Raw genomic sequence first — 25,516 nt, forward strand, 5'->3', positions numbered from 1 at the left:
AGGGCCGGGGACAAACTGCAACCGAGGTACATGCCCTTATCGGGAACCGAACCCGGGTCTCTCCGGACTGCAGGCGGACGCTCTAACCGCTGAGCCAAACCGGCCAGGGCCCAAGGATATTTTTTCATTGACTTTTAGAAGGAGTAGGAGGGAGGGAGGCAGAGGGGGGGGCGATATCAATGTGAAAGAGACACATTGATTGGTTGCCTCCCGCACACACTCTAACTGGTTGCAGGGATTGAACCTGCAACCTAGTTAGATGCCCTTGACCGGGAATCAAACCCATGACCCATTGGGGTATGGACCGACACTCAAACACTTAGCCTCACTGCTCAGGGCTACCTTGACAAGATTTCAGTTCTCAAATGATATTCAGGGTCAGAGTGTGTGTCTTGGCTCTTCCCCTTGCTAACTAGACTGGGCACTATCTCATCATATCCCCATGCCCTTGATTTTTTTTTTTCTGTTGTGGAGGAGGAAGGAACTTTCCTTCACCGTCCTAGGTTCTTGTGGCTGGTCTAATAGTTAAATCTACATGAGACAGATTAACAAGGAAAAATAACCAAATTTAATGACATTGTATGTATGGGAACCCCACACACATGAAAGAGTCAGAGACCCCTCATACATGAGAGGTTCAGAGACAGAAAGAGAACATGAAGTATATATGACATTCTGAGCAAAAGAAGAGGTGAGGCACCATGCGGCTTCATAGAAAAGGAACGTCATTCACAGGATGATAAGAAGAGCAGATGTTCAGTAATTACAAGTTTGCCCTGCTCTAGAGATAGGTCATCAAATGTAATTTCTGATAACTCATTATGGGCAAGGCCCCTAATTTAAATTCTTTAAGGGGGAGGTAAACATGTATTGTGAGCTTGCAGGGGGTCAATTGCCTTTAGCTCAAGATTATCTACATATCACAGAAGCACATCTTGGGGACACTCCTTCTGAACCCCTATTCTGCAAAGAAATATTTCATTTGTTATCTTTTAGAGATTTATTGTGAAAAAATTGGAAATCTAGACGAGGGCATTACAAATACGTATAAGTTGATGCATGAATGTTGTTATGGTGGAGTGAATTTTATTAATAGACAGGCATACCTTTGAAGATATGAAGGATTCATTTCCAGACTATCATAATAATGAGCACATCACAATGAAGTGAGTTAGACAAACTTCCTGGTTTCCCAGTGCATATAAAGGTTATGCTTACACAATACTGTAGTCTCTTAAGGTGCAATGGCTTTATGCTAAAAAATAAACTTCAACAATATACATTCCTTAATTAAAATTTTTTTTGCTAAAAAAATGGTAATCATCATCAGAGCCTTTTGCAACAATGGCACCAACTTACTTGATGCAGGGTTGACACAAGCCTTTAATTTGTAAAAAGACACAATATCTGTGAAATAATAATTTAAAAAAAGGTATGCCTGTTCCTACTGATCCTGGGAAATGGTTGGCAGAGCAGATTCATGGTTGCAAACATGGGGTTCAGAGTCTGACAGGTTTTAATTAAAACTGTAACCTTGGGCAAATTAATTAACTTTCCTATACTTCAGTGTCTTTATCCATAAAATGGAGATAGTATCGTCTTCACAGTGTTGTGATAAAGATTTAATGATGTACCATACCTGAAGAATTTGGAATAAAAGTATCAGACACAGGAAATATTCAATAAATGTTCAGTTATTTTAATTACTAAAAATATTTGACATTTTCAAATTAAAAAAAAATTCTTTATTGATTTTAGAGAGAGAGGGAGTGTGAGAGAGAGAGAAACACCGATCAGAGAGAACATTGATTGGCCGCCTCGTGCATGCCCCCCACTGGGGATTGGGCCCACAACCTCGGCATGTGCCCTGACCAGGAATCAAACCGGTGACCTCTTAGTGCATGGGTCGATACTCAACCACTGAGACATACTGGTCGGCGTCAAATTTTTTTTTTTATAAGTCCCTCATAATTGATTTAGAAGTAGTAGCACACAAAAACTGACTTGGAAAGAGTGATTATTCTGTCCAGCAAATAGCATTTGGGAAGTGAAGCCAAAGCGTGAAGGAGTTAATAAGAGATCGGCAGCTGTTCAGGAAAGTGGGAACCGAGTTTGTCTTCTTCCTGCCTTCCCAATCACCTTTAATTTTAGTGTTGTACACACAGTATCCTGACTACTAGGTATTGTTTAGTAGATAAATGAAAGAAAGAAAGAATAAAGTATGACTATTTGCAAAGGGTCATGGCATATTCATGTTGCTTTATGTGCTGGGGGATAAAGTTAGAGGTGTGAGGACATCAGGCAAAATTTCTGCTCAAACGATAGCTCTGAGGAGTAGACACAAAAATCTGTGGTGCAATACTAAATAAATAAACATGATGGTGATGGTGTGATGCTGATATTGAAAGAAAGCAAAATATATAGCCCAAAATATGCCTCTTTGACATATTGAGTATTTTAGCTGGTTATTTATTTTTTTAATTTATTTTTCAAGAGAGAGGAAAGGAGGAGAGAGAGATCAAAATATCAATGTAAGAGAGAAACATCGATCACTTGCCTCCTGCACTCCCCCCCACTAGGGATCACGCCTGCAACCGGGCATGTGCCCTGGCTGGGAATCAAACCAGCAACCTCTCAGTGCATTGGATGATGCCCAGCCTACTGAGCACACCTGCCAGGGCTTGAGCTGGTTGATTTTAAGAAACAACAGGTACAAGAGAAGCTCTGAAAACAGAAAAAAGTTACCCTTCTGTGAAAGACATTTACTTTTATGAGGGAAATTTCCATTTGAAAGGGTGTCTTCCTCTCTATCCCAGGAAGAGAAGATGACTGTAAATCTTATCAATGGAGAAAGAAGAGACTTAAAGCTGCATTGCAACCATACTCTTGTTTACTGTGACTTTTTTGCTAATCTGTCATAATTTTGCCCCAACATTTTCTTTTGTGTTTAGCTAAAGATGGTATTTGAGGTAGTGGCTTGGGCTCAGTTTTCTTGGGTCTCTCCCAAATGTATAGTAGGTATACATGATATTAAACTGTTTTTCTTCTATTAATCTATTTTTTATTATATGGATGCCTCAACCAATAACCTAGAAGGGTGAAGGAAAAATTCTTTTTCCTGCCTCATAGTATCTAACATTTATTGAATGCTTTATAGTACCAGACACGGTTTCAAGTGTTTATACATATTGTGGATTGACTCCCATAAAAACTCCTACGAGCAGGTGTTAACCCTATTTGTAAAAGGAACTGAGAATACATATAAGCTCTGTCTACTACGGAACCAAAGGGGTCCATTTGCCTATGTGCATCAAAGCCCATCAAATACAATTGGGGGTTTTCAGCCAAGAAAGTAAAGGTTTATTAGTTGAGAAAATTGTGCCAAGGTCAAAGTCACAGATGAGGCTGTGTGTGCTCAAACACCAAGCTTCCCCATGGCCTTCATGGAATGGGTTATATAGGTGAAAATCATTACTCATGGTGACTAAGGGAATTAGGATTGTGTTCTTGACTGATTGGTCAGTGCTACCATGCTGTCGCTTCATCCAGTTTTGCTGCTTTTCTGGGCCTGGAGCTGAAACACATTGATGTGAGAGAGAAACATCAGTTGGTTACCTCATGCATGTAGTCTAACACTCAATGTGGGCTTGAGGGCTGTCCAGGAATCCAACTGGTGACCCCTCAGTGCATGGGAGAATGCTCAACCAACTGAGCCACATGGGCCAGAGGATGTTATCTTTAGTTTAACAAAAACTGTCCCTGTGGTCAATATACCAAGACTTTGTTCCTAAGATCATTTAGTTGAACCAGGGCCTCATCATCCTGAGGACTTAATGATTAAGGAAGTGGATGTACAAGGCAGCAGAAGGCTGTTGAGTCAGGGTGCTGGGTGAAGCCAGTTTAAATCAAAAGAAGGAAAGGTCATATTAAAGAAATGAAGTTTCTGCCCAGCCGCTGTGGCTCAGGTGGTTGAGCATCGACCCATGCACCAAGAGGTCGCCGGTTTGATTTCCAGTCAGGGCACATGCCCAGGTTGTGGGGCATGAGGGAGGCGGCCAATCGATGTTCTCTCTCATTGATGTCTCTCTCTCTCTCTCTCTCTCTCTCTCTCTCTCTCTCCCTTCCTCTCTCTCTAAAATCAATAAAGTAAAAAGAAACAAGAAAAGAAATAAAGTTTCTGTGAGGTTGCAAGCGCATTACCAGAAAGCATCCCCTCTTGTTATAACCAGTGAGAATCCAGCAGAGAAGGCAATCTTGTATTTTCTGTTCTCACAATCACAGGCACACGTACACAGTGACATTTTCTATTTTGTTCAGTTAGTGCTAAATCTCCTTTTCATAATTTCTTGAAAATTTTATTTCTTTTCTTATCCTTCCCGTTTTCCTGTTACCCTTTTCCCCAGGGTCTAGGTTGCTATGCTTCTATTTCTCATTTCTGTTCTCTGAGTCCTGTTTACCAAGTCCTGTTATCTGTCCTCACATTATTTTTCCTGCCATGATAGAATATGTAAGACAAAAGGAATCTTTCTTATTTATACTGATCACATTTCACAGCATAATTTTAAAGTGTTATTACCCAGCAGATAACCCAGTGTTGGCACATGAAAGTGTTCAATACATTGTTCATGTACATTGAATAATGCCTATCTCATCTGCTCCTATGTGCTGCGGACACCGGCGAAGAGGTTGAAGGCCACAGGCTACCTTACGCTGCCCCATCAATTAGTATTATATAAAAGAATAGACACTTTATTATTAGTTTAAGTTAAAATCTTAAAAATCTGACAAAAGGGAAACTAAACTTATTATCATAGAAATTTAAAATAATCAGCTGAAGACAGTTTGGGACTAATCAAAGTTCAAAAAGTTGTATCGTAAAGCATCGAGACTCATCATCATATAAAATTCCATTTAAGGAGAGTTCGTACTGCAATCTATATAGTTATATGCAGATCAGATAAAACTGACTCACTGCATACTTTATTAGCATGGTTCTACACGGACATAACAGTGACAAAGATCATAAAATTATAGCATAATTTCACAGATAGTATTTTCTACTCCAAATCCTAGAAAACAAATGTGAAGCATATTTGCATTTAGAAGCTTAGAGATGGAATTTCGAGTCCTGGTCTATTATCCCCACATTTTGAGGGTTACTTGCATATTTTCCAGCTTTTATTTTTACTATCAGCGCTTCTCCTGGGATGCTTCATCTCGAGGGCTCTATTTAACTGGGGTGCAGTTCTAGATTTTGTGCAGAAATGCCTTTTATTATGCCATTCTTTTTCTTGCTGCTGGTTTTATTTTGTTTTCCCATTCTGTGCTCCAAATTCCTCACATTTTTTACAAAGTATGTTTATTTCAAAAAATGTCCATTTCTTCTGAAAAGTTAAACTTTTCTTTCTTTTTTTTGGAGAGTCACTATCTTAAATAGAACTTGATCATTTTGATCGTTCATTTGTGTCTAATCTTAGGACACAAATCCTAAATTTTTAGTTCTTAGAAGTAGGGACTTTCATTCAAACCCTGGAAGAAAAAGAAATCCATTTTCCTGAAGTCTCTGAAACTGAACTGTAAATGCCCCGAGTGTGTAAGACTTATTAACCTAGTAGTTTCGTGCGATTAGAAATCTAAATTGCTCACTGCTGATTCTGTCACGACCTCATCATTTCCCTCCATGTTTCTATCTAGTCCTTTTCTTCAAACAACAGTTTCTTATTTGCTGCTCTCAGCTACATCGTTTCATTCTTCTAAGTTTCCAGGGCCCCCTCCCTTACTACTTATCTCAGCAGATAGGAATGGTCCTGAGCAGATGGCCTTCTCCACCGTCTTTAGACCCTTCCCGAGGCGTCCTAGTCATCCTTGGGAGTAAATTGGGCACTGGGGCATAGCTAAGTGGTAAAGTGGTTATAAATCAAAGTGGTCTGTCATGACTTACTGCAAAGGAAAATCAGAGCCTTTATCATAGTATACCAAGTTGCTGTAAAGGGCAGTACAATTTTGAATCGTCCTCAACCTACGATGGTCCTTTCTCCTGAAGTTAAGACACCATGCCCTGGGTCTTTTTTTGTGTGCTTTCTGCAGTTGTGTGGTAAAGAAGACACAGGACGTGTTTATTGCCCCTTCTCTCTCGTGGGTTCATGCAGCCGCAGGATAAGAGCACTATTGCCTTTGCCCCTACGTGATACTCCCTCCCTGTTTTCCCTCATCTCAGATGGATCTGGGGCCTCGGCAACGACTCTGGCTGTGAGCCAGGCAGCCTGACTAGCTCCCCACTACCCTGGGGCCAAACACCAGGTACCTGTCTGATCCCTTTGATGCTCATGGACATGTTTAGGTTGTTCGTTCTCCTCACTCCGAAGGTCCTTCCTCACGCACATTTTGTGGTCTTTAATAATTTCTGTGATGGTTGTGTCAGGCCTTTTTTGAGGCTAACGACAATGTGGACAAAACCAGGGCTGTGGTGAGGAGCATTTCTATGGGTGGCTGTTGAGCCTGAGACAAGCATGTTCAAACCCTTAAACAGAAACGTCAGTGAGTGAATCTCGCTTTGGGACGTGTTGAGGCAGGTTTGTGGTGCATGAGAGTGAGGACTTCTCTTAATAACCTGAGATTTTAAAGATGGATCCTCTTCCCACAGGTAGCTTTCCACATGAGAAAACCATTAATTTGTTTTGGCCAGAGAAGGCTCAAGACCATAGGCAAAGGTTAAATAATTAGGTTGCATGAGCACTGTTAAGCGGGCTAGCTTTCTACAGCAGTGTGTGTGTGCTTAATGATCTATCCCCTCACCCACCTTGTTCATCATCTGCGGAATTCCTCTCGAGAAAACAGGCTGCCCCATGACAGGAAACTTGTGAGGAAATACAGATTTTTTCCCTCTCTTATTGACATGGCAAAATTAGTAATGAATAGTGAAACTAGTAATCTTGCCTGGTGTTTTGGAATAATTTTCTGAATATCTTATTATATATTATATATATATTTTTTGAGTTCTTGAATATCAGAGAATTTGTTTAAAACATTTGTATATTCATAAAGAATATCTTATTTTGCTATGAAAGGTTTATACTATTTGTGTTCATAATACAGAACACATTTTTTATTATTTTGTGGTTCAGAGATGTTTAATGGCAATTTGATTTTATTATCCCACATAAAAAAAAAAAATCTCTCTATATATATCTATGTCTTCATACACACACACACACACACACACACACACACACACACTCCAGAGCTCTAACTTATCCAATTTCTCAACTCCTAGATCATTTGTTTTAATACAATATTTTTGAGTAAATTTCTTTTTTTGTTCTAGATCAGGGAAAGTATATTAAGCTGTTTTAAAATATAATTGATTGATTTTTATAGTCTCTAAAGTGCTTTTTATTATAGCAATTAAAGTGCACACTTTGGCAATTAACTTTTTTCCTCAAAACCAATACTTGTGACCTTAGATTATTTCCATTTAAAAATATCCGTATAATAACTTTTTGATTTTCCCATACAAATTACAGCTGTCTAACATTATCTTTCTTTCTTGTATCAAGTCATGTGATACTTTTCAAAATGTCATTATATATGTTTTTTGGGGTTTTTTTTTGTAAGATTAGCCCTTAGGGAAACATATTTTTATCTCATGCTGCAGAAAGCATTTCTTTTTTAAATTACTGACTAGTTTCATATGCTTAGAAATATTTTATGTTGTTTTCCCATTACATACGAATATTTATATTCAATTTGGGTGGTTGAGAAAGCCTCTTTACAAATTAAGATGGCTTGTCATTAAAATATTAAACACTCACCTAAAGAGAGATATTTGAGTTCGTTCTATTTCTCCAGAAGAGAAGTTTTACCATGAAAAACCAGAGGCTTGTTATTTGAAAAGATCTTACCTATTGCATAATTAAACTGAAAATTTATTTTAAATTGATGGAATTGTTTTCCCTAAAGATTCTTTCTAAAATTGCTTTTTAAATGTATTAATATGCAAAGAAAATGGAAATTTACTGTTAAAGAACATGTATACATATTTTAAAATGAGTACATATATATAGTATATTTACACATATATACATAGAGAGTTACTAAAAGCAAAATAATACAGACTTTGAAATTAGAGAGAGAATAATTTTTGAGCCATTATTCTTTAAAAATCCCTAGTAGAAGCTCCATAGTTTTTCTCTTTGCTATATGGCATCTCTGTGTTTCACATTAATCCAACTGAATTTTACAACAGACTAGCTTAAGGAGCCTAAATAAATGAAGCTAAAATAAGTCTTGTTTAGTCTAGCAGCCTCCAAATTGACAATATAACCCAAGTCACGTGATATCTTCAAAATGTCATTATATGTTTTCTGTAAGATCGGTTGTTCTTTCTTTCTTTTCTTTTTTTCTTTATTGATGTTAGAGAGGGAGAGAGAAGAAGGGATAGGGAGAGATAGAAACATTGATGAGAGAGAACATCGATTGGCTGCTTCCTGTGTATCCCCAATAGGGATTTGGCCACAATCTGGCCATGTGCCCTGACCAGGAATCAAACCAGTGACCTCTTGGTGCATGGGTCAATGCTTAACTACTGAGCCACACAGGCTGGGCTAGATCTGGCATTTAAAAAAATATTTGTCTAGTACTGAGGTCGATCTAAGTATGAGGAAGTACACTCAACAATAATTTCTGCTCTTATACTGTTTAAAATTGCATCACTTAGGATTAATGTTTCTTGTACCAATTAGAATACATTAGAAATAGAGTTAACAGATTTTCAGTGACTTTCAAATATCAAGAACACAATAATAATTTATTGAGTAAATAAAGGTGACAGTCTAAGTCAGTCAATTCTCAACCTTTTTACCTCCTTACTGAAAAGTCCCATTCAGTAATTATTCATATTTTGATGAAACCAAAATTATATATTTTTTGCATTTATCTTCAGACAGAGCAGGAGAGAAGGAGGAAAACAAAGAGATAAACATCTATGTGAGAGACACACATCTACTGGTTGCCACCCACACAACCATCAGGAGCCGGGACAAACTGCAACCGTGGTACGTGTCCTTAGAGGGACCCTCTGGTCTGCGGGCCGATGCTCTAACCACTGAACCAAACCAGCCAGGGCCAAAATTATTTTTTTAAGGAAGTAAAGCTCTTCAATAATTTATATTCAACCCAATTATTAAGTCCCCAAAAGATTTCCTCTCTGTGGGCTGAGGTTGACAAAAGGGAAGCTTATAGAGTGTGCTCAAGTCCAAGTACACTGTTTATTATTTCATCCCCCCCCACACACAGACAAAACGATATAGCAATGCAAATGACAGGTAGTCATGACAATAGTCCCCTCTTATCTACAGAAGATAAATCGCAAGACCCCTAATAAATGTCTGAAATCTTGGATAGTTCCAAACTCTTAAATATACTGTTTTTTCCTTTACATACATATCTTTTCACTTAAAGGAAGCACTTTATGATTTCTCTTTGGCATATCCAAGTTGCCAACATCACCCCTCTTATGCTTTGAGGCCATTTCTAAGTAAAATAAATTATTTGAGCACAAGCACTGCAGCCATACTGAGGCGGTTGATCTGATAAGCAAGAGGGCTCCCCAGATACTGATGGGCAGTAGCATACACAGCATGAGTGCGCTGGACAACGTGATGATTCATGTTCCAGGTGGGATGGAGCGGGAAGGACGAGAGTTCATCGTGCTACTCAGAATGTACCCAGACTAGTTCAATTTAAAACTTATGAATTATTTATTTCAGAAATTTTCCATTTAATATTTTTAGACTTCAGTTGACTTTAGATAACTGTAACTATGGAAAGAAAAACTGTCCTGGATAACATTAAATTTCTTCCAATTCTTTCAAAATAAATTAATTACCATGAAAATGTCTATATTCTCTTGTATTACAAACTAGTTTTAATTAATCCTAACACATCAGTGGGTTGGGACAATACTATCGACAATGATTAATTGCTTAAGCCTGCAATTTAAGAGAGAGATACATGAATTGTTTTGAATAGTTTAACAAATTTTAAAGGCACCGATTATCCACAAATATTATGAACATTATCTTTATTTCTATTCTATGAATATGCAAAAATAAGATCTTGAATGTAAATAAAATAATTTATAAAAACCATGCACTTAAAAGATTAAGGCATATTGGATCATTTTCTTAAAATGCGATACATAAACAAGTTCTTTCTTTTCTCTCTGTTTTAAGAGAACTTTTTATTGTCATTTAGTGGTGTCTTTCTTTTTCAATTAATCAAAGATAGGGTGATACTTTTTTATTTGTTTTTAAAGAAGAGAGACATTATTTATTTATGCAATTTCATGGAAGTTTGCTTAACAAAAACAATGCGATCTGTGTCTGACCAGTTTTAGGTAGAAACAAGAAGTCGTGAACAACCTGAGCGATTCTGTTTTCATCTATTAATGACTGAAGGCTGGCTATGGCACATAGCCAGATGCTTAATACCTGCATCTTATCAGAGCTGAAAAGGGAAGCACACTGACTGGCTCTTTATGGGCTATTTGGACCAGTCATGAGTCAATATAATATGTGTTATGATAGACCTAGTCTGGAACATGTGCCACTTGTGTGACCAGTGGAGTAGGACCTTTTATCAGAAAAAGTATTAGCACAGACCTGTGGACCCTATAAGCAAGAAACCAACATATCACTGAGGAGGAGGTTTTCTTTTTAGTGGAGCCAAGGTAGAGATTACATGATGTTTCCCTGTCAAAAACACTGAAGTTATTGTGAATAACCTACGTTATGAGAAGTAGATAATTTCTATTTGTCTATCAGTATTTAAAAATAATTTGTTCAATCCAATTGTTAAAATTTGAGGGAAACTAATTTTTTTTATTTCTCACCTGAGGATACTTTTTCATTTATCTTCAGACAGAGTGGGAGGGAGAGAGAGAGAAAGAGACATTGATGAGAGAGACACATGGATTGGTTGCCTCCCGCACAACCCTGACCAAGGCCAGGAATCAAACCACAACCAAGGTACATGCCCTTGACCAGAATGGAACCAGCCAATGCTCTAACCAACCACTGAGCCAAACTGGCCAGGGCGAGGGAAGCTACTTTAATTTTAACATTGGAAAGCACTGAGATAAATATTTGTGAATAATAATGGAATTGGCATTGGAAGGTAGATAAAAAAAATAATAATTGTCAAATATAAGTATGTATGATCATTTAAGAGGTTACCCATGAGGTTTTTAAAATCTAGTCAGAAAAACTTTATATATATTATATACACTACTTGGAAAAACTGTCAAAGCTTAGATTTTGTTCAAGTTAAATTATTTTAATGTTTATTATATCATTAACAAAGTTTCTAAGTTTTGAAAATTTAGCTAATTTATTTCTTTGGGATTTTCAAGCATGTCCTTTTTCAAGCATATTTTCAGTATGTCTTCTTAAGCATACTAAGTTGCATACTAACCCTTCTAACTATGATACAGAAGTATGTGAAAGACTTTTGCTAGTGTGTTAAAAAGGAAAACATGGTCAGGGAAAGTATTATCTTCAGGCTTAGTGAAAAATAATGGATGCAAGTAAATAAGAAATAACATCTATAACTAAAAATACACTATCTGAAAATTTTTTTTTTTTTTTTTAAACCTCACCTGAGGACATTTTTCCATTTTTTGTTCAGCTAGAGTGGGAGGGAGAGAGAGGAACGGAGAGAGAGAGAGAGAAACATCGTCATGAAAGGAACACATCGAGTGGCTGCCACCCGCACGACCGACCAGGGCCAGGGACAAACTGCAACCGAGGCACGCGCCCCTAGTGGGAACTGAACCCGGGTCTCTCAGGACCGCAGGCCGATGCTCTAACCGCTGAGCCAAACCGGCCAGGGCCACTATCTGAAATTTAAAAAATATACAAATAGATATTCATAAAATTGTAACACATGCATATAAATTTGTTTCAACAAATATATTCTTTTTTTTAATTAATTAATTATTGTTACAGATGTTTCTCCTTTACCCCCCTCCCTTTCCCTCCCTGCCCTTTCCCCAGTTTGTTGTCCATGTCCACTGTTCATGCATACATGCATATAAGTTCTGTGTTTATCTCTTCCTCACTACCCCCCTATTTAGGGGATTGTCAGTCTGTATCCCATTTCCGTGTCTCTGGGACTACCTCCTTCCTCAGACTGTTATGTTCATTATATTCCACAAATAAGTGAGATCATATAAAACTTGTCTTTCTCTGTTTGGCTTATTTCACTTAGGATGATACTTTCAAGGTCCCTCCATGTCGTCTCAAAGGATAAGAGGTCTTTCTTTCTTACAGCTGCATAGTACTCCATTGTGTATATGTACCACAGCTTTTTTATCCATTCATGTACTGATGGACACTTGGGCTGTTTCCAATACATATAGAGTGCTCATACAACTCCACAAAAGGAAGACAAAGAATCCAATTAAAAAATGGGCAGAGAAACTGAATAAACACCTCTCCAAACAGGACATACAAATGACTAAGAAACATATGAAGAAATGCTCATCATCACTAATCATCAGAGAGATGCAAATTAGCACAACAATGAGGTATCACCTCATACCTATCAGAATGGCTGCCATCAACAAATCATCAAACAACAAGTGTTGGCGAGGGTGTGGAGAAAAGGGGACTCTAGTACACTGCTGCTGGGAATGCAGACTGGTGCAGCCACTATGGAAAACAATATGGTGTTACCTTAAAAAATTAAAAATCGAACTTCCATTTGACCCAGTGATCCCACTTCTAGGAATATATCCTAAGAAGCCTGAAACACCAACCAGAAAGAATACATGTACCCCCATGTTTGTAGCAGCACTATTTACAACAAATATATTCTTTATAGATTTTGAATATTAACCCCTTACTAGATGTATCATTGAAGAATATCTCCTTTCTTTTCATTAGGTTGTCTTTTTGTTTTGTTGATGGTTCTTTTGTTTTGCAAAAACTTTTTAGTATGATGTAGTGCCATTTGTTTATTTTTTTTCTTTTGTTTCCCTTGCCTGAGGAGACATATTAAAAAAAATTACTAAGAGTTACTACCTATGTTTTCTTCCAGACCTTTTATGGGTTTGGGTCTTACATTTACGTCTTTGATCCATTTTGAGTTTATTCTTGTGTAGGGTGTAAAAACTGGTCTAGTTTCATATATATATATATATATATATATATATATATATATAGTTTTCCCAACACCATTTATTGAAAAGACTATCTTTACCCTATTTTATAATCCTGCCTGTATAATTAATGATATAGCATGGGTTTATTTCTGGGCTCTATATTCTGTTCCATTGATCTATGTGTCTGTTTTTATGCCAATACCATACTGTTTTGATTACTATGGCCTTGTAGTATAGTTTGATATCAGTAGTATAATATCTTCAAATTTGTTTTTCTTTCTCAAGCCTACTTTGACTGTTTAGGGCCTTCTGTGGTTCCATATAAATTTTAAGATTAGTTCTAGGTCTGTGCAACATGCCATTGTATTTTGATAAGGATTGCATTGGATCTGTAGAATGCTTTGTGTAATATGGGCATTTTAACTTTCATTTTGAAAGGATGACTCTGTGCTAGATAGAGACTCTAGAAGTAAGAATAGAAATTGGTAGACCAGGTAAGAGGATATGGCAATAATCCAGGAGAATCAAACTAGTGTCTTGGACTAAGAGGTTAGTGACAAAGAAGACATTATTTTGTAAACTTAACTAACAGTATAATCTGTCAAACCACTAGTGTTTTGTTCTGGTTTGTGACTTGGTTGAAGGCTTTAAGCCTTAATAAAAAAAATTCATGGTTTTCCTGCAACTGTTTGTAATTTTATTTAGATTGTAGGAATTCTTGTCTTAAAATAATTTATTTTAGACCTTGTGATATTAACTATATCTTGTGATATTAGCTAGATTCACTTTTTAAACAAGCTTATAAAGTTTTTGTCTGATTTAAGGATTTTATTTCAGGACAGAGAGAGAGAACTTGTATTTCATAACATTTTTCAAGCAATAAGTTCAATTGCTTTTCTAGCAGGGTAGAAGTTAAGGTTAAATGAGACAATGCTCTAGAGAGCAATTTGTTCTCTTTAGAGGAAAGCTATTTTGCAAATTATTATATTTTGCTGTTGTTCTAACATTTTATGTTGTTTATGCATATAACCTTCATTTAACATGCTTTTATAAATTTTCTTTTAGATAACCAGAGTTATTTCCTCTTTCCTCTCAGATGATCTGTGATTGGCTTTTACCCAATATTTTAATTTTGGTCTGTGTTGTTTCTTTATAGATATATGTCATGTGTGTCTACAAAATACATTTGAATATATATGATTTTTCCCTTGAAAAAAGTCAATACATATACAGCAATTTAAGAATTGATTATTCACTTCCAAGGGAATTCACAAAAGGAATTCATTTATCTTGTAAAATTCTTAATACATTTGTAAAATGATCCAGTTATAAAAATATTCCATTGGAAAACATTTGCAGATATTTAGAGTCATACTAATTGTATGAATAATTATATTCATGAGTTAGTCTGTCACCTCAATTCAGTCTTCTCTATAGAACTGCTTTAATCTCTAATTTCTGTCCTCACTGCCAAAAGAACTTCATATAAAACACCTCGGGGATAGAAATATGGCAAGACAAAGAAATATTTTATGCTCTCTCATGCAAGTGGGCTAATATGATGCTCTGTCAGCTGCCATTCTTCATTATCGTCACAGATTCCCCCAAGTTCATCTGCAAAACTTGATTTCTCATTGTTTACCTCTAAAAATGTAGCTTCCATGCTTTGGTCGGTTTGGCTCAGCAGTTACAGTGTCGACTCTTGGGCCAAAGAATCTCAGGTTCAAATCTGACTAAGGGCATGTACCTTGGTTGTGGTTTGTCCCCGGCCCCAGTTGGGGTCATGTGGGTGGCAACCAATTGTTGTGTCTCTCTCACATCAATGTTTCTCTCTCTCTCTCTCTCTTGCTCTCGCTCTCTCTGTCTCTCTCCCTGTCCCTCCTGCTCTATCTGAAGATAAATGGAAAAATATCCTCAAGTGAGGATTAAAAAATAAAATAAAAATGTAGCTTCCTCTAATTTAAATTTAATATCTCAAAATATAGTTTAATGATACAATTTTAAGACTTTACTTTAAAATCCAGCTGTATTACTATGGTATGTAATTTTGGCCATGAATTCATCCACACATATATTTATTCACCTGTCAAAATAGTATGAGACACTATATTAGATCTATGAAATCATGTAAGAAGTCCCTTGTAAAGAGTTTGAAAATCCCTTGTAACCTCACAGTCCAAAGATAGATAAAATATTTTGTATATAATGTATATTTTACATTATGTATACATGTATTCACACATATATATGTGTGTGTGTGTATATATATATATTCATGAATTACTGTGTTCAGCTAATAAGTAATGCAAAATCATAGTAATGGCAAATGGTCATCAATAATAGGTGAATCAATAATAGGTGAAGATATAAACTAACATGCAAATGCTAAACCTGGTGTAGTTCCACTCATGTTGGGGAAAAATTAAAGTTGCATTCAAGGAGCTTTCAGGTTAGGTGCTATGGTAAGCATATTGTTTTAGGGAATTACTATTTCACTTTTCAAATGTGATAATGTACAGTAGTTGGCAAAACATTTGAGTTCAGTTCCTGAGCTGATTGTATTCTCTGAGGCAGAATCTGAGCAGTAGTTAGCAATGCAAAAATGTTACACAGGGAAGAGCTACCTGTGAAGGAAATGGAGATGGAGTGTGACTGGGTGGAGGCACCAGACAGACCAAGATGCAATCTGACAAGCGTATTTCAGCAGGACAGAGCTCTGGAGCAAAGACTACCCACCGGAAATGCCCCATATATGTGAACACCACTGGACTCAAGCTGCTATCTTGCTCAACCATTGTCTGGGCATTGCCCCACAAATGGCGTGACCTTGCAGGCTGAGGTGAACTCTGAAGGACCAACAGCTGGAAGCTTCCCCCTGACCCACATTCTTTGCAGGAGGGAGAGAGAGAGAGAGAGAGAGAGAGAGAGAGAGAGAGAGAGAGAGAGAGAAACATCAACGTGAAAGGGACACATCGAGTGGCTGCCACCCGCATGACCCAACCAGGGCAAAACTGCAATTGAGGTACATGACCTTTGCAGGATCCGAACCCGGGTCTCTCTGGACCACAGGCCTAACCTAACCTCTCTAACCGCTGAGCAAAACCGGCCAGGGCTTATTTTGTTTTTTAGGGGAATATCTGTGTCTGATGCAATTTTTACTTGGGATGTTCTTTGTCTAAGTTTGGTTTTCCTGGATACTTTATTTTAATACAAATGACAGAATGCAGAGAATATATGAGAAAATTTGATAAATACTAATCCTGAAGCTTTCAAACAAAGACATGAAGAAACTTTTTAATATACTCCATTTGAAAAACATTGGCTAGGAAATTTTGCTAGTTTGACAGTAATTTTTTAGAATCTAATATATTTAGTTTATCTGGATAATTAATTTTATGAGATTCACCAATTACAAATTTTATTTATTTAATTTTATACACCATATAACATTCTGGCTGCATCTGATCAATCACATTTTCATGCTTCAAGTGATAGCAATTTATATCTGAATAATTTATTAAAGTGATCATAATTTTCTAGTTAGGTGACATGAAATAAGTGTAAGAAATTCACAAATGAATGAATAGCAATGATAGCAAAATTTTTTTAGACAAATATTTAAAGCTAAATGAAATATGGGTTATATATGTATTTAATAGCACAGAGGCATTAAACATTGAAAACAAAGAATAAGTCTATGGCCATACCACAATGAACGCACCCGATCTCATCTGAAAACAAAGAATGACTTGTTTATTCCGTTTGCTGGAGAGTTTTGTGGTTTGGGATATTTCCAAGCAACACTAAGTGCATTAGACATCTAGGCAGTAAAAAAAGAACATTTCAACATTTTGTTGATAAAAAATCGCTGTAAGTCACAGAATTTGCTGTTACTTTATTCCACAATTCTGACCTTGGAATACTCTTGATTTTTAATCTCTTTCTTCTTAAATATTGTATTTTTCACTATCGTTTTAAGTTGAAACTGGTAAAATAATAGTGACAGAAAAATACTGTTTTCCGCAAAATTTCTTCAGTTTTAAATAGAGACATATTTCTGAAAACACAATCTAAACACCAGTAAATATTTCTATTCATTTTTTCTAGATGTATTGAGAACATATTAATAGTTCATATTGCTATATGCTGTACCAGATACTATATCTCAGCACTTATCACAAGTTCTCTTATTTAATCATTCCAATACCACAATGATGTAAATATTATTTTTTTTCATTTTTCCACTGAAGAAACTCTGACACAGAGAAGTTAGGTGATACGCACCAATGTGCTAAGTGAGTAAGTGATAGACTTAATATATGAACACAATTTGCCTAACCTGCAGACTAAGCTCTTCTGAGAACATCATCTAAATACCTTGCAAACAAATATACATGAAATCACAGTTGCCAACTGAAAACAAAGGGAGAAACAAGCAAGTAGCAGCTCTGATATTTGAAAGGGAGGGATTACATCACCAAGGAACATTAAGATAATTGTCTGGTATCTGAAAATGGAAAAATCATACCAACCTCATAAGGTTTTTGTGGGAATTAATTGAGAGTAACTGAGATAAGGGAAAGTGCTAATATTTTGCATGCAGAGTAGTCACTCAAAATATTAGTTTCTTCCTAGTAATGCCTTGTCAGTGTAGGCAAAATAAAAAAAGACAGACCTTTAGAAACCAAAGTAGATTTTGGAAAAAAAGAAGAAAGTGTGTGGGGAAGTTGTTTATGGGGCAGGTAAATCTTTCTCTACAACTTTAAAGATAAAAGTTAGAAAACAAGCCCTGGCCGGGTTTCTAAGTGATTAGAGCATCGGCCCGCAGACTAGAAAGTCTTGGTTTAGTTCCCACTGGGGGCAAGTACCTTGATTGCAGTTTGTTCCAGGCCCCGGTTGGGGTCTGTGTGGGTGGCAGCCAGTCAACCTGTCTCTCTCACATCGATGTTTCTCTCTCTCTGCCCCCCGCTTCCTCCCGCCCTATCTGAAGATCAATGCAAAAATGTCCTCAGGTGAGGATAAAATAAATAAATAAAAAGTTAGAAAACAAGCACTAGACCACAAGATTATTCTGAAGGGGTACAAACTCTGGAGTAGGTAGAAGTCTGTTGATTCAGAAAGAAAAAAAAAATATATATATATGAATGATTCTAATATATATATGATCCTAATGATGGTTGTTTGTTCTTTGAGATGAAATTTTACCTCAAAGTCAAATTGCAAAGTTTGAAATCTGATGCTATTAATAAAGTTAATTTTTTTCTCAAAACACTTGAAATTTTCAGATGATTTCTACGTACTTTCCTATTTTTAATAAACACAGAAAGTGTTCATGAACAAATCTGCTTTCCAATGGATGAGGCAAAAGTTGTTGAGCCTTCAATACCCACAACTCAGCAGGAACTGATGGGAAACCTGCTTCTCCTACTCCATTATCACCCGTCCCACACAGCCAACAAAGAAGAGTTCACTCAAACAGGAAGTAGAACGGCATCATTTGGAATTAGCAAATATTGACACAACAAATATCAACCTGGATGAAGATGTTTTGAATGCCTGAATGTAATGCTTCCCATTTACCCAATGAAACAGATCTTAATTATGGACAGGTGTTAATTATCACCCTGACCACAGTGATTTGGGACTCCGGGAAGAAACCCCTTAAATTTCTGTATGTGAACACTGTGCCCTCCGTGTCTTAGGAAGAATTTATGTGCAGCCTCTATGTCACTGTGTTTTCTTGTTAACATGAGTTTTGATTTTTTTTTGATACTGTCACTAGACCATATCTATTAAAATCTTTTGAACTGAAAAACAAAGAATATTAGAAAAAGTTGATTAAAACTTCTGATAAAATAAACCTCTAAAGTTCAGCCTACAGAGTAAAAAAAGAAAACAAAGAAGTGTTATAAAGAAAAATAAAAAATCACAAATATTTTCCAAAAAATAATTGCCTACTTACAAATTATGAGCCTTAAATAAAAATAACTACTAGAATTTAGAAAATAGCCTAGTGTTAAGAATTCAAACTAGGGAGACAGACATAGTTGGATTTGATTTGCATCTCTGCCCACTGCAAGTTGTCAGACAATAATCACTTCAGCCTCAGTTTGCCAATCTCTTAAGTGGGAATAATAAAATAACAGGTTTTTATCTGGGTAAGGATTAAATAAGAGAATGCAAACAAAGCACATGATGGATCAGTAAATAGAAATTCATATACTCACAAGGTAGGTATGTGATCTATAGTCCAAAGTTAATTGTTTTCTTATGTATCATAATTATCCTATGAGAACCTGTAGTAGATAATTGTTACATGTTTACATAACCAGAAAAGTTTAAAACAGATATGAATAAAATTATACTTCTTTTGTACAAGCTATAAAAGAAAACCTAAATAAACCTAAATACAAAGAGATATCCTAGTCACATGGTACTTTTAACCGAGATTGTCTAAAAACGACTTACCATGACAATCACAGCCATATTTTACAAATTCACAAATTGATTGTAAATGTATCTGAATGAATATATGCATAAATATGTCTTCTTTAAAACAACAACAACAACAACATTAGGAATGGTGGATCTGTCTTATCATATAACAACATAATGTAAGACTTTTTTTTTCCCACTCAGAACACGTTCTCCCCCTGATTCTCTCTGAGGATAGAATAAGAACAGTCATCAATGGCAAATGGCAGTTACCAAAGCAACACCAAGAGCTGGATTCACACTCAGGAGAAAATGCTGTATCTCCTCCTCATAGTCTTGGGTGCTCTACACCATCAAAGAAACTTCTCTAGTAACAAACTATAGAAATGTTTCCTGAAAGTATAGTCTTATGTAAGACTTTTTGTATCAGTATGATCTTGACAGATACAGACAAATAAATGGACACATGAACATAATACAATTAAGAATACAGTATTTAAAATCAGGAGGACAAGGATAGACTTAAAGTAAGCAATAGTCCATTTGAATAAAAATAAAGATAAATGATAAATCCTTGTTTTACATCTTATATAGAAATTAATTTCTAGATAAATTAAGGAAATAGAACAATTGAAACCAAAAATATACTAGAAGATATATGAAAGATCACTTTTTTATAATCCTGAAGTGTGAAAAGCTTTTGCAAGCACAACAGAATCCAGAAAATATGAGGGAAAATATTGATAGATATGAATACTTAAAATTTGAATTTTACAAAATAAATTAAGCTAAAAATGTATAACAGAAAAATATTAACAATGTATCAAAGCAAACAACTATTGACCTGGCCAGTGTGGCTCAGTTGGTTGAGAGTCATTCTGTGCAACAAACAGTTGCTGGTTTGATTCCTGGTCAGGGCACATGCCCGAGTTGCAGGCTCTATCCCTGGTGGTGGGGGGTGCAGGAGGCAGCTGACTCATATTCTGCTCTCACATCCATGTTTCTCTCTCTCCCCCTTCCCCTCTCTCTAAAAATCAATTTAAAATATTTTTAAAATAAAAGTAACTATTTATTTATGCCTTTGTACAAACTCTAAAAATAAGTACATAGCAATCCAATGGAAATAAATGCTGCTTTGTGAAATAAGAAAATTACATAATTATATGCATGGGATATACATTTTTTTAAATGTACACACACACACACACACACACACACACACACACACACGTGTTTCCTTAATTGTGGTTCTACCATAAAATTGAAAATGGGAGTGGCAGGAACAGAAATGGGCTTTTATGTTTTTATTTGTTATTTTATATTCTTTGGTATTACTTGGATTTTTTTAAAGCAACACTTCATTGCTAGTTGGGAATGATGATTAATATGTAAAATATTAACAATGTATCAATATACCTACTATATAAATGTATCTCTTGCAAATCAAGCCCTTAGATCATCAGTCCCTCTTCATCAACTTTTAAGTTATTGTTTTTAAAATCAACCAAGGACATTAGTATTAACAAATTGGACCAAATTGTCCCATCAGTAAAACAGAGTACTGAAATTTTCCTGTAAATTTGTTGGAAGGTAGAAGTTAGTGAATATACTTTACCAAATTTAGTGTTGACTTCTACTAAGGCCAGCAAATCAGTGTAGGAAGTAGACTATGGATCTTGCAGGCAGATAGATCTAGGTTCAAATACTAATTGTCCTGTAAAATTAGTTAAGAAGTTACATAACATAAGTAGTTCATGGCTTTGCTCAAAGAAGATGCTTAATAAACAGTAGATACTAGTGTTGTTCTTTATCTTAGGATAGTACATGAAACAATGAAGTAGAGGCAGTGAGATTTGCACCCAAATTCCTGCTCTCTTTCCCACAGTGTAGAGCCACCCTTTAAAGAAGGCTGCTCAGCCAGGGACTCCATTTCCACCAGCACCCCTCTGTGTCCAGGTGACAGGCTGTTGCAAATAAAACCTGCAGAAGTTTCGTGTTTCACTTGTCTGAGTCTTGGAAAAAGTGTGTGTGCCTCTTCGACTCTTTTGTTCCTTCTGTAGCCTGGGGGCAGAGGATTCTGAGAAAGTCTTTCTCAGCTGGGGCTTTTGTCTAAACCACAGAATACAGAAAATAATATGATTGACTTATCAAGGATCTCTCAGAGATGGACAAAATGATTGCCATGTTATATGCCCGGAAGAGAAGTTAATTTATTACATAAAATAGATATTTTAGGACATTAGGGCTTAATTGTATGAAGAATCCCCTTCCCCACTGTGAAAAGCTAAAGCATGAGGAGCACAAGATGGAGATGGAAATTATGTGGGTCCTGAATCATCACATCAATGAAAGATGCTCACAACCAACTAAGAAATGTGTTGCATGTTTACATAAAAAAAAAAAAAAAAAAAGAATTTCTAGTTTGCTAAACCACTGGAAAACTGGTGTTTATTTTTTATAGCAACTACTATTATCGAAAGTAATACAAATAACATATCCTTTAAACACAGTACTGCATAATTGCTTTCAAAATCAACAAGCAACAATCAAGCATATGCAATGTTTTAGCTATTGAAATAGGAGCTGGGATAAAAATATAAATAAGACACATTTATATTCTAAATTAAATCTGAGAGAGTATATCAGAGGAAGAGTGGAAATATTTACATTTAAATGATTGATAAATATCTTACAATTTGATAAGAAAAGCTATAATATTGTTTAACTGTTTAATAATATTAAATAAAAATATGCTAACAATCATAAGTTGCAATTACACTGCATAATAAAACTATAATAGAAATAAATATATACGACTTACAAAATAAAAAAGATTGAAGGATTTCTCAATAAACATTACCTATACATGTCCCATTAAACTTCAAGGTTTCTTTAATAGATTATAGATAATTTCTTGCAAATTTTTATGACTATTAGAAAAAAGCATAATCACTCAGGAATAATTTTACCTTTGCATTAAGGGAATAATGCATTTACTCATTCGTTCAGAACATTTTAAAACCTTATCCCCTTCATTGTTTTAACTAGAGCACAGGACTATTCCATTAGTTTTTATTAAAGGATATTACCAGACTGTTATATAAAATCAAAGCAGTAATGGTTAAAAACAATTCTATCATCATATATCATTTGTATCTCTTTATGAAAATGTGTAGAGAATATTATTTCCTGTCACTACGAGAGAAGGGTCACATACCTACCTCAATTAAAGTTAAACAAAAAATCCTTTAATTTTAACATGCTGACTTTAATTTGATTGCCTAGATTTTTGCAAATAATTGCTTTCTAAGGCAGGGAGTGTCGATGATCACCCCAACCCAAAGAAAATTCATTTTTTCTTTCTTATACTGATGAGAACCCTAAAGTTTAGAATGTCTAATTTAACTAATTTATTGATTATAATATGAGAAACTTAGTAAACTGGTCATCAAATGTGTTCTAGTTATGGGTAAAATTGAACCATGAGATATGGTGGGATAATGTGTGTACTAGTACAATATCTAGAACAGTTGGATATCCCCAAACTACTCGGCAGATGACTTTTCTCCTTTCCCACAAACCCTTCTAGGTGCCCTCTGACATTTTTAAACTGGGATCGGAAACCAGACCACTACGCACCTATTGGATGGAAGCTTGAACTCTGACAACACTGGATGCCTGCAGGGATGCGTAGCAACAGGACTCTCACTCACTGCTGGGGGGAATAAAATGATTCAGCCACTTGAAAACAACTTGGCAGTTCCTTATAAAATTACTCATACTCTTATCATATGATCCAGACACTTAGTATTTACCCAAAAATGTTGAAAACTTATACCACACAAAATCCCGCACACAGATGTCTATAGCAGATTTATTTATAATTGCCCAAACTAAAAGCAACCAAGATTGTCCTTTAGCAGTTGAATGGATAAACAAACCTGGTGCATCTAGACAATGGGATAGTGTCCAATGCTAAAGAGAAATGAGGTATCAAGCACTGAAAGGACATGAAGGAACATGAAAGGTATTTTACCAAGTGAAATTCAAATTTATTCCCCTGGTCTTTTTTGCATATAGTCTAAATTATCTGCTGAAAAAGTAAATAGAGTAATGTAACTTCCTCATCTAAAACTCCTTATTGAGTTCTTATTCCACATTACATCCAAACTCAATATCTCGTATTGTCTAGTTCCCTCCGTTCCGCCCACCTCTGCTACTTTGTCTTCACTGATGCTTCAGACACGGTGACACTCTATAACATCATTTCAATCCTCTAACATCTCAAACATACTATTTCTTAATATATGACTTTGTTAAAAAATTGTATTTTTTAAATATTCTTCCTTCACATAACTGAATCCATAACCTATTTTAAATTCTAGGTTGATTTTTTTTCTTTATGAAGATTCTTTCTATCATTAGCTTTTCGAATTTAGACCCTCCTCCCTCTGAGCTTAGAGACCTATTTCAGACTCATGTTTTGCCATAGTAACTTTAATTATTTTTATATTTTACATTTCTTACAGTATTTTTTGGACTGTTTTCCCTACTAGAATGAAAACACGCAAGGGCAAAGACTATCTGTTTACATGTGTATCTCCTTAGCTAGCTTGGTATATGAAAGGAAGGAGGCAATGGATTTGTACTTTCTGAATGAAAATAAAATTCTTGCTGAAAAATAATTATTGAGTTTCTTTTTTCTATGTATTAAACTGTTAATAACATAATAGTTTATTCAAATAGTTATTTGTAACAACACTTGAAGTTATACATCTTAGAACTTTAAGGACACCACAAAATAATGTGCTAAGACTGACTCATATTTTCTGATAATAAAAACTTGTGTAGATTAGATTCCATATGTAATATATAACAAATGGAAGAACGTACCAAGTTTTCTGTAATAAAATTGTAGAGTTGTGCTTTTTGTAAAGCACTGGTGAGGACCCCAAAAGCAATAGGACTAAATCTCTTTAGGTAGAGAACCAGGATCCTCTTCTAAACCATTGGCCATTATTCCATTCTAAGAAATCTACATGGGGAGATACACTTCGTCCCTTAAGGAACTCATTAGTAACCACAGCAGGCCCTATATCTGAGTCCCTTAAGCACTGAGTTTTTATACATTGATTGTTATGGAAAACCTTGTTTCTTTTTAATATCTTCTGCTTAAAACTAGCTGCTTGCTTTACCTGTGGAAGGAAGTGGCTGTGTGATACTAAAGTTATCGTTTTCTTTACCTGAGAAGTGTGTGTGTGTGTGTGTGTGTGTGTGTGTGTGTGTGTGTGTGTGTAATCAACAGCCTCTGCTACTAGGTGATGGGAGAGGCATTCTAAGTCTCTTTGATGAAATGAGTCATTTACTGTTTGGTCTAAAGCTTCAAATGGACCCCTGTTGTGCAGCAGCAAAGGCATCATCATACATCTTCCATCACGCAGTGCAGTTTCCTTCTAAGAACTGTGAGGAACACATTAGGGCAGTGTGTTTAATCACTACATGGCAAATGCTGTGCTGCTATCCCAGTATTCACTTACTGTAAAAAATATATTTTAAGTGAAACATTCTTATATTCCAAGAGCAATTTAAGAATTTCACAGTGCTAGACTACACATTTCTGTTTGTACTTTTACCTCTAATTCCTGTGGCTTTCAACATCAACGGTATTAAATAACTGCATAAACACATGACTGATGATCGTATTATGCTCACCAACACGTAATTAAATAAGTGTACAATTCAAGAGAATGAAAAAACTCTACACAACCATCTACGTAAAGTTCCTAAGATGAGAAACAACTAGATATTTAGTCAATAAAGGATAAGATGATTAACCCCCGGGGGAACATGTGAAAAACAAGGGCGGTTTTTGTTGTAACAACAATGTAGTTAAGGATGTGAATAAGAGCTAACCTCAGA

General features: G+C 35.8%; 1 non-coding gene across 1 annotated transcript; it reads right to left on the bottom strand.

Annotated features, from left to right (window-relative positions):
* Positions 1-19,792: 19,792 nt before the first annotated feature.
* LOC118621025 lies at positions 19,793-20,006 on the bottom strand. Its single transcript, XR_004957606.1, has one exon. It is a non-coding gene; the product is annotated as a small nucleolar RNA U3 (small nucleolar RNA).
* Positions 20,007-25,516: the final 5,510 nt, after the last annotated feature.

The sequence above is a fragment of the Molossus molossus genome, unplaced genomic scaffold (genome assembly GCF_014108415.1).
Source record: "Molossus molossus isolate mMolMol1 unplaced genomic scaffold, mMolMol1.p scaffold_m16_p_1, whole genome shotgun sequence".
Lineage (NCBI taxonomy): Eukaryota > Metazoa > Chordata > Mammalia > Chiroptera > Molossidae > Molossus > Molossus molossus.